This window comes from Zootermopsis nevadensis, unplaced genomic scaffold (assembly GCF_977971745.1).
Source record: "Zootermopsis nevadensis isolate Lab colony 2312 unplaced genomic scaffold, Znev_1.0 Znev_ptg000009l, whole genome shotgun sequence".
NCBI lineage: Eukaryota > Metazoa > Arthropoda > Insecta > Blattodea > Termopsidae > Zootermopsis > Zootermopsis nevadensis.
In genome coordinates, this window is record NW_028259141.1 from 3,820,530 (window position 1) to 3,836,067 (window position 15,538).

Below are 15,538 nucleotides of genomic sequence, written 5' to 3' on the forward strand. Positions count from 1 at the left end.
ATGCTTTGAATCTTCTTTGGAGGGTCACTGACCCAGTCACACCAATTCCATGCAACAATCTGATTAATCAATATTCAACCATAAAGAAATGTTGTTCAAGAGCGTACGGTCTACAGCATTTTTAGTAATTTCTAATTTTCAGCTTGAAAATGTTAAAGGAAAAAAGGTACAATATGTATCGCCATCTATTGGTCATTTATCAACGGTGATCGTGAAATATTTTAGTAGAGCGTTATCACAACAGAAAATTAAAATATCAATTACATCAAAGGAAGAAGCGGGTTATTTCTGAATGTGGGTTCCCTCCTCTGGCCCTGTACCTTTAGTAGGGGCTCGATTTCCACTAACAACATTTCGCAGATGACATTCAAGAAGAATGTCAATCATCGGTCATCAGAAAGAGAAAAGTGTCGTTGACAGAAAATTTTGATTGCCTTAGGCTCGGCAGAACAAAATCCCGAGCTATTTGCAACCATCTTCTTGAAGCAATAAACGTTCTCAGATATTCTGACGCTTAATTTTATGGAACATTATTAATCAAGACTTGGCTCTGAGTTTAGATCCTACAACACTTGTTCATATTAGCAAATGTCTGAATGGAGTAACTCTTGTAACTGACGTCTAAAATATTCATTGTGAGTGTTCCTAGACGGAGGTTAAGCTCCATTCTTTCCACTTACATTGCTGTTGTCTCAGCTGATTTACTGCTACTGGAGCGGTTCACAAAATCAGGGCCATATTTTATAAGCAGAGAAATCCACAGTTAATTTACGAAGTTTTTACTACAAGAAATCGTACTTGCCTCCTGTCCCCAGAAGTTGGAGCGGCTCGATGTCTTTGAGCCTCGGCAGGTCGGCCTCATCTAATCTGCCTTGGTCAGCGCCCTGGCCGCTGCAGTCCTCGTCCCAGTTCTCACTGGAGGCTGGCGCCAATTCCTGGTGGTGGCAGCCACGAAAGCTCTGAATCTGCTGTTTCAGATCCTCGTTTTCGGCCATGATATTTGAGACTACCTGAATCAGTCCGTTTATGGTTCCGTGCGTGATTCTCATCTCAATCACGTGTTGATTCTCTAAGTCCTTGACTTTTGCTCTTAGATCCTCTACGTCTCTGTTCCTCTCACGAAGGTCGCTCAGTTCTTTCTCCATGCGAGCAAAATGATTTAATATCATAAACAAAGGTTCTGCTAATATTTGGTCTCCACACTTTTCTTTCTTTCCAGCACCAATCAGGTCGTCTATCAATGTCTCAACGTTCTCCATGGTCCTCAGGCACCTGCAGTCAAAAAAGATACATCTTATTGCCTTCCAATGCTATTATAGCATCAGTGCCCTTTAAATTCAAATACAGATTTATATTACGTATTCTTATATTTGTATTATTAATATTTTGCTCTTTGACCGGTCGATTAGTCTGTTATTATTATTTTTATTTAGTGTTCTGTCTGACGACAGGTCCATATGAACAGGATCCTTCCATCCTTTTCTCGGACTGGGACCTGTTCATATACGTTCTTGGCAGATGATCCAGAAGTGGTTTGCCATTGCCTTCTTCTGTGTGTGAATGGAGTAATTGTTGGGATGCCACGGAGGAAAACTCCGTGTTGCCTAGACCACGGCCTTGCCCAACACAAGTTATAAATTCGGGCACCGCCGGGAATCGAACCCGAGACCCCAGGATTACAAGGCCAGCGTTCTAACCGCTGTTGTTATACTAAAAATCAATCCAGGGATAAGATATTTTGTATGTTTTATTCATCCTTGGACGCACTGCAGGATAAATCGGATTAAAGGAACGTTTCCTTTGCTTTCGGTGAAAGCAACTACGATTTCAATTCCCAGAAACAGAATTTACGTTCCTTCAGTTAATATGAAGATTTTATACTTGCCAGTTGGTTCGTCATCGTTTCAAACTCAAGAGCAACAAGCTACTAAGCTTCGTTGCTCCGCACTGAACTTCAAGAAGAACTTCACAGTTTTCACGAAACTTCGAACCGAGTGCGAGTTCGTACACGAGTTAACGCTTCATTCCGTGTTTAAGGGTTACTCTGTAAGCAGCGACTATTCGGAATTCTTAAATATTCTTTGGACCATCTTCGGATTAAAAGAGCTACGAATTTTTTTCTATTGCTGTAGAAATTGAACTATTTACCATAAATGCAGACAGTATTTGGAGCACAACAACAACAATGTTTAACAATTGCATACCAATCCTCACGATGACACAGGAAATTACAAATAAAAATTCAATAGCCAATTACAGATACAGCACGCGAGACGAACACAACAATCAAGATGAAAAGGTTACAAAGAAAGAGATTATCAAACAACACACGAGTGCATAGGACGTTAATGCACAAATAAAAATGTTTGTAATAATAATTTAAATAAATCAAATAAAATAGAATTTCGTAAAATGTGATTACGGGAAGCCATCTTCCTTACAAACACGTGCACGCCCCAGCAAACAACATCAGCAGTTGATGAGCGTCCAGCAAAGGGACTATTTTTAATCGAAGGGCTGCAACTGATTCAGATTCCGAGCAGGAATGCGGAGACCGGCAGCTTCCAGAAGGGAAGAACGGCATTTAAAACCGCGGTAAACTTTCGTAAGAGACAGCGCGTCACTGCAATAACCCTTCTCACAATTGTAAATGATAACCTGTACAAGTAATGAGCAATAATATTAAAAAGGAAACCCTTGGCTCACCTTTGTGAATAGCAGGAGACCTCGATGTCCACAGGCAGCAAAGGTTGAATCATAATTTAAATATTAATCGAGCGAGTGCGAGACACTGTCACAAAATCGTTACTAAATCGTAGAACGTAAATCCACGAGTTATTCCGAAAGTTATTTGCTAACTAAGGCAACAAACGTATCTAAAAGCACTTAATCCAAAACCTCTTCGCAGCACAATTCGAACCAGAGTGACGAAAGCCAACCAACCAATCAAAAAGCTAACTGAGGGCGGAGGCCTGCGCAAGCGCAAGCATCGTCCCTACCTAGGTGAAACCATTCCTGCGCACAAGGCGCATTGCTGGAAATGGTAAACGGTCTTAATATAAAAAAACGGAAATTTTGCTAACGCTAACGGGGTTTCGTCGTGGCGGGAGCCTCGACCATTCAAACTGGGATCCGTTGCTGCTGATGGGAGGTTATCCCGTCAGGCAAGTTGTCCAAAGGAATTTGGTTGGTTGGATCTCTGGGGTTTGAACCCAGAGAGGGAGGGGCCGTTTCGGCTGAAGGCCTCTGCGGCGTGGGGGGAAGATCATTTCAGCTGATGGCCTCCATGATCGGGGGGGGGAGGGTGGCGGGCCGTGCCCCTATTAAGTTATACCCTGGCATTCGCCTTACAACTGAGGAAAAGCACGGAAAACCTCAGTCAGGGTAGCCGAGTAGTCTAACCACTCGTTGTGCTGACTTGGCCGTCTTTTGGGGACGGCCTCGGCTGGCCTGCTGAACATCGGTCGCCCTCGGTTGCTCTTGGGCGACCTCTGGCAGCCCTCATTCGGCACGAGTCCCACTGGACACAACCAAAAAGCTAACTGAGGGCGGAGGCCTGCGCAAGCGCAAGCATCGTCCCTACCTCTCTCCAGGCTGTGCCGGGGGGCTCCGGAGCCGGAACGACTCCGACTCCACTCGAGTCCGGCTGTCCACTCTCACTCCAATCCCTCTCTTAGTGACGAAAGCCGATTGTTGCCTGGTATTTATACCAACATAACCTGTGAGGCAACAGTCAGTAGAGGGAGTGCAATAAGGTTCACTCATGCGTGCATAAGGACAGAGAAATGAACCTTATGGCATGCCAGCCGAGATTGTTGCACGTGTTCGGATTTTATAAAAACACCCGCGTTTCATATTTACACATTCTTTGTAGTTAAAGAAATACAAATTGGATTACTCCAAGTTATAATTTGTAAGAAATCAAAAGTTAATATTAAATATTTTCTGTGTAAAAGGAAATTAATTTAGAAGTAATGAAACGAGGCTTGAAGTAAATTTTGCAGTTTAATTTGCACTTGTTTAAAAATAACTTCGTGTTTTTTATACATTTTTGATTTTAAAGACGGTTTTTGAGGGACCCGGGCGCTGTTGAAACCATCGCCCCTGCGACAGGGAAAATGTTTCCTTCCTTCGAATCCCGATTATTCATTTTGACCAGTGAGAGAACGCAGGAAGGTAAGAACTCTGGAAGAAGTGTCCTGAGTTCGATTTCCGTCAAGGGCGGTTCCTTTGGCTCCGAAACTAAGCGACACAGAAGAAGGGATCAGAGTTTTTTGCTTCGAAGAGGAGATTTCGGAAACGAAGGCCTCGACACTGAGTTCGAGACCCGACAAAGATGGTTTCTGTTGACGGGAAAGCACCCACGACAAGAAATCGACGCCAAGGCAAAATTCTTTCGTTTCGGAGAGGAAATTACGGGGTCTAAGGTCACAGACACGAAAACAGTCCTCGGTTCGAGTCTCTGTTAGGATTTTGGTTTCTGGGGTAATTTTACGGGTGTATTAAAGGACGCACGTTTAATGATGAGGACCATAAGCTACCGGGTGTTTCCGAATTAATCTGCTGATTCTGTGTGGTTATAGTAGACCATGCATTTTTATTTATTCATAGATTATTTAACGACGCACTTTCAGAAGCTCCAAGCATTAAATCCATTGATAAATCCTATTTTATTATTTGGAAACACAAAACTAGCTTCGTTCTGTATTACTGTCGACTAACACGGATGCCACAAGATGTCTCAAAAGTAAAGTGCTGTAAAATTTGTGGGGTTACCCAAATATCGGAAAAGTTTTTGTGGTAATATAATTTACCGCATTCGACCGTCGGATGAATAAAGCACGTAGTTTGGTGGATAAGAATAAAAAGTGTATGAAAATGCGCCCCACTGACAAGTTCTTGTGCACTCGAATGTTTTTGAAGCACTGGACTGACTACCAACTCCCGACAATTGGATTTTAGCCTCAAAATCGAGAAATTAGGCTATTCTCTGGAGTGACGTCAGAGCCCTGAAGCTGCTGGTCCAGGCGGAGATGAGGCCTACAGAGGGAGGACTTCGAAGTTTCCACCCCCACGGCCTCCTTGACTGCGGACATTGGCCACGAGGGCTGAGATACACGTAGTTTGATGGGTAAACCAGTTAGAAGGCGTTCACCACGACTTATAAGGTAGTGTTTATTCTTGTACCTTCAACGCTCTATCAACTGATAATGTTGCGTATCCATTATTTAAATATGACAGGATGGTTATGAATGATGGATCGCGGGAGTACATTCTGTGCCTGCTTTAAAGTAACTGAGAAGAACCAGGAAGCTGGGGTTAGCCGGTGCCAACATGTTAGTCTACTGCGATTGGATGAAGCCGATATTTTGGGCGTGTTTTAAGAGGGGACAGGAATTGAATCTATTTTTCCTTTTAGAATATGGAGCCACAGATTTTCATTAATCTGACAGGCGGCTTCAAATGGCGGATGATAAGTTTGTTATGAATTGTGAATGGGACAGGGCGAATGTGTAAATTTATTTTAGGAACTGCTGAGGAATTTGCCTTCGACAAGTTGGGAATTGTGTCTTTGAACGAGATTCGAACTGAAAATCGCTTGAATAACCTCTCAGCTTTGTCTTGAGTACTTCGTGGTTTTACTTTCGTTAAGTTAGAGAATTTTCTGGCGTTGAATCCGATTCTGCCTCAGATAATTCGTTGATGCGATAATTGTTCCTGTGCTCAAGCGTCTTCACGCTGCGGCCTGCTTTACCCTCGGTGGTCACGGGATACGAGGCTAGGTGGGCCCCAGAAACAGACTGAACGCAGAGAGAGGGCGGGAACTTCGCCCCGCAGCCCACACAAAACCAGCATCACGATCGACTATGGCCGCCAGATACGGAGTGTTTCGAAAAAGCATTCGCGGACAGCCGACAAGGGGTGATTTTCCGACCTTTAAGTTGTCGCGGGGCTAACAATTGCCGACCGTGAGAATAATAAACTGTTCCGACGTTTTGTGCGTGGCCTCTGACTGGGACGGAATATTTGCAACGACCTAAGCTGTACTAAGCGCACTCAAAGATAAAATACAAATGACTTGTTCTTATGCTCATTTGATCTTTAACGCGATGCATGCAAAATAAGCATATGTCTGTGTTGGCTAATATATGATAGGTGGGTATTATATTTCTCATATATGCCTACAATTTGGACTTGACAATTTTATAGTTGTATTTTGTGTCTTATATTAATCCACAGTTCGTTCCAGAATCTCTTCTCTTTTTTTGTCAATTTTAATAAAGAGAGTATTGTGAATTAGTACGCCGAATTCCGCTGGACTGACACAAATCTAATTACTTTTTAAAAAGGCTTCCAGTGCACTCTGTTCATGGCAGATTTAATGAAGAAAAGTTGGCTGATTTGGTTACCGGATCAGAGGGACAGGTTCGTATGCAGCTCGTAAAAGTAATGGGTAAAATAAATTTCACTGCCTCATTTCATTCGTGATCTTAAAATCTGTGTTCCCTACAGCGTTCTTTCACGCAGGCGAAACCTTTCGACTAAAATCAATATTATTGTGCGGTAGCGGATGCACTCTATGGAGTACTCTTGGTACTATGAACAGAGGCGGGTTCATACTCGTTGTGCCATCTCTCGGGGAAATAAAGAAGTTCAACCGGTTTTGGTATCTCTATCAATAAAGTCAATCAGCATTATGACTACTTTACCTACAGTTTCCGAAATTTGACATTTTAGACTACCAGATTCTTTTGACCGTATAATCAGTGAAGTTTTGCCTAGAATTAGGACGTTTAATCTTGAAACGATATTTAGGGATATTATGTGCACGCTGATACTCCAGAGACCAAAGCAAGTTGCTTGTGCTTCTAAATGTCGTACAAGGGAATGGTCCAGTTGGTCAAGTCAAAAGGCACTTGTAAGGCTGTGAAGGACTTGATAAATCACACACCCAATAAATACTAAATAGGAACCAAGAAGCATAGGACGTAGATAAACCTAAGATGTTCCGCACTTCTGTGACAGTTATAGTGCACAGATTTGTAGGTAGTTTTATCAAATGCATTTTGTGAGCTGTTTGAGTTCTGATATATGAGCCTGTGTGCGTCAGATGTTTCTGAAGCCTTTCCCAGTCTTACCAACGTCTGGCCCACAGACTTCATTGGAATCCACCAGGAAATACGACAGTGCTGCTGTCATGTGTGTGTATGGTGGAATAATTTTGTACTGCACATTCCAATTTTGGACACATTTTGTGCAAATTTGTACAGTGTATTGGCAGCTCATATTTACCCATCAAACTACGTGTATCTCAGCCCTCGTGGCTAATGTCCGCAAATGCCTCAAAACAGTGAAGGAAGCTTTGGGGGTAAAAACTTGCGTCGTTAAATAAACCATGAATAAATAAAAGTGCATGGTCTAGTATAACCACACAAAATCAGCAGATTAATTCGGAAACACCCGGTAGCTTATGGGCCTCATCATTAAACGTGCGTCGTTTAATACGCCCGTAAAATTACCCCAGAAACCAACATCCTAACAGAGACTCGAACCGAGGACTGTGTATTCGTGTCCGTGATCTTAGACCCCGTAATTTCCTCTCCGAAAAGAAAGAATTTTGCCTTGGCGTCGATTTCTTCTCGTGGGTGCTTTCCCGTCAACAGAAATCATCTTTGTCGGGTCTCGAACTCAGTGTCGAGGCCTTCGTTTCCGAAATCTCCTCTTCGAAGCGAAAAACTCTGATCCTTTCTTCTGTCTCGCTTAGTTTCGGAGCCAAAGGAACCGCCCTTGAAGGAAATCGAACTCAGGACACTTCTTCCAGAGTTCTTACCTTCCTGCGTTCTCTCACTATTCAAAATGAATAATCGGGATTCGAAGGAAGGAAACATTTTCCCTGTCGCAGGGGCGATGGTTTCAACAGCGCCCGGGCCCCTCAAAAACCGTCTTTAAAATTAAAAAAGTATAAAAGAACACGAAGTTATTTTTAAACAAGTGCAAATTAAACTGCAAAATTTACTTCAAGCCTCGTTTCATTATTTTTAAATTAATTTCCTTTTACACAGAAAATATTTAATATTAATTGTTGATTTCTTACAAATTATAACTTGGAGTAATTCAATTTGTATTTCATTAACTACAAAGATTGTGTAAATATGAAACGCAGGTGATCTTATAAAAGACGAACACGTGCAACAATCTCGGCTGGCGTGTCATAAGGTTCATTTCTCCGTCCTTATGCACGAATGAGTGAACCTTATTGCACTTCCTCTACTGACTGTTGCGTCACAGGTTATGTTGGTATAAATAGCAGGCAACAATCGGCTTTCGCTGACGTCACGTATTGCGCAACAGTGAGAAAAGGCGCTCAATTCGGTTCATTCAGGCGTGCATAAGAAATGAAAAATGAACCTTATGGCCTGCCAATCGAGACTGTTGCACGTCTGCGTCGCAGGTGTGCTTTACGAATTCCAATCTTTCTCGCGCAGGTTTTCGTATTTTATAAAAACGACTGCGTTTCGTAATTACACATTATTTGTAGTTAAAGAAATACAAATTTTAATTACTACAAGTTATAATTTGGTTACACTCCATCCTAAATATACGAAGCCAATAATTAATATTAAATACTTTCTGTGTAAAAGGAAATAAATTTAAAGGTGATGAAAAGAGGCTTGAAGTAAATTTTGTAATTTAATTTGAACTTGTTTAAAATTATCGTCGTATTTTATTTTTTATTATTATTTAGTGTTCTGTCTGACGACAGGTCCATATGAACAGGATCCGTCCATCCTTTTCTCGGACTGGGACCTGTTCATATACGTTCTTGGCAGATGATCCAGAAGTTGTTTGCCATTGCCTTCTTCTGTGTGTGAATGGAGTAATTGTTGGGATGCCACGGAGAAACTTGTTTAATTTTAAAAACGATTTTTGAGGGGCCCGGGCACTGTTGTACCCATCGCCCCTGGGCGAGGAAAAGTGTTTCCTTGCTTCGAATCCCGATTATTCATTTTGACCAATGAGAGATCACAGGAAGGTCAGAACTCTGGGGAAAAGTGTCCTGGGTTCGATTTCCTTCAAGGGCGGTTCCTGTAGCTCCGAAACTAAGCGAGACAGAAGAAGGGCGCCAGGATTAGAGTTTTTTGTTTCGAATAAGATATTACGGAAAGGAAGGCCTCGACACTGAGTTCGAGTTCCGACAGGATGGTTTCTGTTCACTGGAACGCAACCGCGATAAAAGAATGACGCCAAGGCAAAATTCTTTCGTTTCGGAAAGGAAATTTCGGGGTCTAAGGTCACTGACACGGATACACAGTCCTCGATTCAAGTCTCTGTTAGGATGTTGCTTTCTGGGGTAATTTTACGCGCGTATTAAACGACGCACATTTAATGATGAGGCCCATTAGCTACCTGGTGTTTCCAAATTAATCTCTTGATTTTGTGTGGTTGTAGTAGTCCATGTATTTTTATTTATTCGTGGTTTATTTAACGACGCATTTTAAGTAGCTCAGAGTTGCACACGATCATTAAATCCATTGATAAATCCTATTTTATTATTTGGAATCACAAAACTAGCTTCATTTTGAATTACTCTTGACTAACACGGATGCTACCAGATGTATCAAAAGTAAAGTGCTGTTCAATATCAGAAACGTTTTTGTGGTAATGTAATTTACCGCATTCGACCGGCGGCTGAATAACGCACGTGGTTTGGTGGATAAAAATAAATGATGTATGTAAATGTGCCCCATTGATAAGTTCTTGTACACACGAATGTTTTTAAAGCACTAGACTGACTACCAACTGCCGACAATTGGTTTTCACCTCAAGCGTGAGGCCGTGACCTCTGGAGTGATGTCAGAGCCTTGAACCTGAGGCAGCTGCTGGCCCAGGCGGAGATAAGGACTTCAGAGGGAGGACTTCGAAGTTTTACCCCCACGGCCTCCTTCACTGTTCTGAGGTAATTGCGGACATTGGCCACGAGGGCTGAGGTGTACGTAGTTTGATGGGTAAAGCAGTTATAAGGCGTTCACCACGACTTATAAGGTAGTGTTTATTCTTGTTCCTTCAACGCTCTATCAACTGATAATGTTGCGTATCCATTATTTAAATATGAAAGGATGGTTATGAATGATAAATCGCGAGAGTACATTCTGTGCTTGCTTGAAGGTAACTGAGAAGAACCAGGAAACTGGGGGTAGCTGATACCAACATGTTAGTTTAATGCGATTGGATAAAGCCGATATTTTGGGCGTGTTTTAAGGGGGGGCAGGAATTGGATCGATTTTTTTTAGATTATGGTGCCACAGACTTTAATTAATCTGACAGGCGGCTTTAAATGGCGGATGCTAAGTTTGTTATGGATTGTGAATGGGACAGGGTGAATGTGTAAATGGATCTTAGGAACTGCTAAGGAATTTGCCTTCGACAAGGTGGGGATAGTGTCTTTGAACGAGATTCGAACTGAAAATCGCATGGATACGAAAACCTGCGCGAGAAAGATTGGAATTCGTAAAGCACACCTGTGACGCAGACGTGCAACAGTCTCGATTGGCAGGCCATAAGGTTCATTTTTCATTTCTTATGCACGCCTGAATGAACCGAATTGAGCGCCAAAATGTTTGCCAAACATGTAATATCATACAAAAAATTCCACTGCTGTTTAAAATACAAAACATGGTTTAGCTTTTGTTTATGTGTTGGAGGCTGGAACTGTAAGGACTGCTACCCAGTTGGACAGTAAGTGTAAAAGTTTCTGTATAATAGTGGTTTTATTTAATAATAAAGAACTTTCAGTTTTAAACGTCTTCATGTTGATAGCCTCTAATCCCCTTTTCCAACATATTCTGTCCTATATTTCTCCGAGGAATTGTGTTAGTCATCCCTCAGTTCGCTGCATATACCTATTTTCTACTACTGAATTGTAATTTCAAACAGATGTTGCAAGAAAACAAAGAAGTCTCCTTACAGACTTGTCTCTTTTATAAAATTTCACACTCAGTGAGAAGGTGCAGCATGTAGCATGACCACACATTGGAAAACATGCACTGAGATAGAAGGTGACAGTGCTGACAAATTATAAGAGTTACCTGCACAGTAAAGCAGTGCAAACATTTTGTAGAGAACCAGATGTCTTCATTTGAATTTCCTGACTCCATACTGAAATGTGCAAGAACTTACTCTAATATACAGGTCTGGCCATTACATTATTATAATCACTATCTATGCTAAATCTTTAACGAATATTCTCATTAATTGATTTCTTATTATAGTGGCGACTGAAGTCTGCAACTGGTACAAAATCTTCACTCATTGGATAACGTTCTGCCCCAAGCTCCAGTACATTCATGCGCTGGTATTTATGAAAATTCAGTTTGCCTTCTTCATAGTGACCCATCTTATGCACCAGCTCAAGTTCCTTCACAATCTTTATGAAGCTCAGGACACAGAACCACTGGGAGAAGAGAAATACTGCAAACAAATGAAGTAACATGTACTGTGGGCACATTATTTCCCACTTGGACAATGCATTGTCACTTCGGCTCTGAATATGGAGACAGTATGCTTCTCCGAAACACTGGTATCTATCAGCCAGTCCACATGTACTAGAACCAAAAAGAACATCATCCTCGCCACAATGTGAAAACCTCAAATCTCACTTTCAAACACTGTCTGTGAGTCTGGAAACTGTTACATCATAACACCCAGGCATCTGCATGAACATGAAAATGTTACTGTCTAAATTAGCTACTTGTTATAGTTACTTTCTGCCAAAATAATTCAAATTAGAAGGGGTTAGAAGGACAAGAGATTAATTTGCAGTTTTTAGTGTTCATTTTGTGAATATACCTTAAATTAGAGAAGGAAAGGAGAACAGGATTGAATTAAACAAAACAGCAGATTTTTGTGTTTACTTCCACCTTAAGATTGCATCGAAGTTTGGGGGAAGATAAGACGAAGGAAATTCTTTCTTTATGCCCTTTTCAAATCAGCAGATTAATTCGGAAACACGCGGTAGCTTATGAGCCTCATCATTAAACGTGCGTCCTTTAATACGCCCGTAAAATTACCCCCAGAAACCGACAACCTAACAGAGACTCGAACCTAGGACTGTGTATCCGTGTCTGTGACCTTAGACCCCGAAATTTCCTCTCCGAAACTAAAGAATTATGCCTTCGCGTCGATTTTTTCTCGCGGTTGCGTTCCCGTCAACAGAAACCATCTTTGTCGGGTCTCGAACTCAGTGTCGAGGCCTTCGTTTCCGAAATCTCCTCTTCGAAGCAAAAAACTCTTCTTTTGTCTCGCTTAGTTTCGGAGCTACAGAAACCGCCCTTGAAGGAAATCGAACCCAGGACACTTTTCCCCAGAGTACTGACCTTCCTGTGATCTCTCATTGGTCAAAATGAATAATCGGGATTCGAAGCAAGGAAACACTTTTCCTCGCCCAGGGGCGATGGGTACAACAGTGCCCGGGCCCCTCAAAAATCGTCTTTAAAATTAAACAAGTTTCTCCGTGGCATCCCAACAATTACTCCATTGACACACAGAAGAAGGCAATGGCAAACCACTTCTGGATCATCTGCCAAGAACGTATATGAACAGGTCCCAGTCCGAGAAAAGGATGGACGGATCCTGTTCATATGGACCTGTCGTCAGACAGAACACTAAATAATAATAAAAAATAAAATACGACGTTATTTTTAAACTAGGGCAAATTCAATTACAAAATTTACTTCAAGCCTCTTTTCATCACCTTTAAATTTATTTCATTTACACAGAAAGTATTTAATATTAATTATTGACTTCGTATATTTAGGATGGAAAGTAACCAAATTATAACTTGTAGTAATTAAAATTTGTATTTCTTTAACTACAAATAATGTGTAAATACGAAATGCAGTCGTTTTTATAAAATACGAAAACCTGCGCGAGAAAGATTGGAATTCGTAAAGCACACCTGTGACGCAGACGTGCAACAGTCTCGATTGGCAGGCCATAAGGTTCATTTTTCATTTCTTATGCACGCCTGGATAAACCGAATTGAGCGCCTTTTCTCACTGTTGCGCAATACGTGACGTCAGCGAAAGCCGATTGTTGCCTGCTATTTATACCAACACAACAAAGCAGACGTAACCTATGACGCAACAGTCAGTAGAGGGAGTGCAATACGGTTCATTCAGGCGTGCATAAGGACTGAGAAATGAACCTTATGTCATGCCAGCCGAGATTGTTGCACGTGTTCGTTTTTTATAAGATCACCTGCGTTTCATATTTACACATTCTTTGTAGTTAAAGAAATACAAATTGGATTACTCCAAGTTATATATTTGTAAGAAATCAAAAATTAATATTAAATATTTTCTATGTAAAAGGAAATTAATTTAAAAGTAATGAAACGAGGCTTGAAGCAAATTTTGCAATTTAATTTGCACCTGTTTAAATATAACGTCGTGTTCTTTTATACTTTTTTAATTTTAAAGACGATTTTTGAGGGGCCCGGGCAATGTTGAGCCCATCGCACTTGGGCGAGGGAAAATGTTTTTCCCTTCGACTCCCGATTATTCATTTTGACCAATAAGAGAACGCAGGAAGGCAAGAACTCTGGAAGAAGTGTCCTGAATTCGATTTCCTTCAAGGGCGGTTCCTTTGGCTCCGAAACTAAGCGAGACAGAAGAAGGGATCAGAGTTTTTTGCTTCGAAGAGGAGATTTCGGAAACGAAGGCCTCGACACTGAGTTCGAGTCCCGACAAGGATGGTTTCTGTTGACGGGAAAGCACCCACGAGAAGAAATCGACGCCAAGGCAAAATTCTTTCTTTCGGAGAGGAAATTACGGGGTCTAAGGTCACGGACACGAATACACAGTCCTCGGTTCGAGTCTCTGTTAGGATGTTGGTTTCTGGGGTAATTTTACGGGCGTATTAAACGACGCACGTTTAATGATGAGGCCCATAAGCTACCGGGTGTTTCCGAATTAATCTGCTGATTTTGTGTGGTTATACTAGACCATGCACTTTTATTTATTCATGGTTTATTTAACGACGCAAGTTTTTACCCCCAAGGCTTCCTTCACTGTTTTGAGGTATTTGCGGACATTAGCCACGAGGGCTGAGATACACGTAGTTTGATGGGTAAATATGAGCTGCCAATACACTGTACAAATTTACACAAAATGTGTCCAAAATTGGAATGTGCAGTTCAAAATTATTCCACCATACACACACATGACAGCAGCACTGTCGTATTTCCTGGTGGATTCCAATGAAGTCTGTGGGCCAGACGTTGGTAAGACTGGGAAAGGCTTCAGAAACATCTGACGCACACAGGCTCATATATCAGAACTCAAACAGCTCACAAAATGCATTTGATAAAACTACCTACAAATCTGTGCACTGTAACTGTCACAGAAGTGCGGAACATCTTAGGTTTATCTAAGTCCTATGCTTCTTGGTTCCTATTTAGTATTTATTGGGTGTGTGATTTATCAAGTCCTTCACAGCCTTACAAGTGCCTTTTGACTTGACCAACTGGACCATTCCCTTGTACGACATTTAGAAGCACAAGCAACTTGCTTTGGTCTCTGGAGTATCAGCGTGCACATAATATCCCTAAATATCGTTTCAAGATTAAACGTCCTAATTCTAGGCAAAACTTCACTGATTATACGGTCAAAAGAATCTGGTAGTCTAAAATGTCAAATTTCGGAAACTGTAGGTAATGTAGTCATAATGCTGATTGACTTTATTGATAGAGCTACCAAAACCGGTTGAACTTCTCTATTTCCCCGAGAGATGGCACAACGAGTATGAACCCTCCTCTGTTCATAGTACCAAGAGTACTCCATAGAGTGCATCCGCTACCGCTCAATAATATTGATTTTAGTCGAAAGGTTTCGCCTGCGTGAAAGAACGCTGTAGGGAACACAGATTTTAAGATCACGAATGAAATGAGGCAGTGAAATTTATTTTACCCATTACTTTTACGAGCTGCATACGAACCTGTCCCTCTGATCCGGTAACCAAATCAGCCAACTTTTCTTCATTAAATCTGCCATGAACAGAGTGCACTGGAAGCCTTTTTAAAAAGTAATTAGATTTGTGTCAGTCCAGCGGAATTCGGCGTACTAATTCACAATACTCTCTTTATTAAAATTGACAAAAAAAGAGAAGAGATTCTGGAACGAACTGTGGATTAATATAAGACACAAAATACAACTATAAAATTGTCAAGTCCAAATTGTAGGCATATATGAGAAATATAATACCCACCTATCATATATTAGCCAACACAGACATATGCTTATTTTGCATGCATCGCGTTAAAGATCAAATGAGCATAAGAACAAGTCATTTGTATTTTATCTTTGAGTGCGCTTAGTACAGCTTAGGTCGTTGCAAATATTCCGTCCCAGTCAGAGGCCACGCACAAAACGTCGGAACAGTTTATTATTCTCACGGTCGGCAATTGTTAGCCCCGCGACAACTTAAAGGTCGGAAAATCACCCCTTGTCGGCTGTCCGCGAATGCTTTTTCGAAACACTCC

At 41.4% G+C, this 15,538-nt stretch overlaps 1 protein-coding gene across 1 annotated transcript in view; it reads right to left on the reverse strand.

Annotated features, from left to right (window-relative positions):
* The window catches only part of LOC147874388 (uncharacterized), a 117,301-nt gene that overhangs the window by 36,680 nt on the left and 65,083 nt on the right, over nt 1–15,538 (reverse strand). The window lies entirely within an intron of this gene.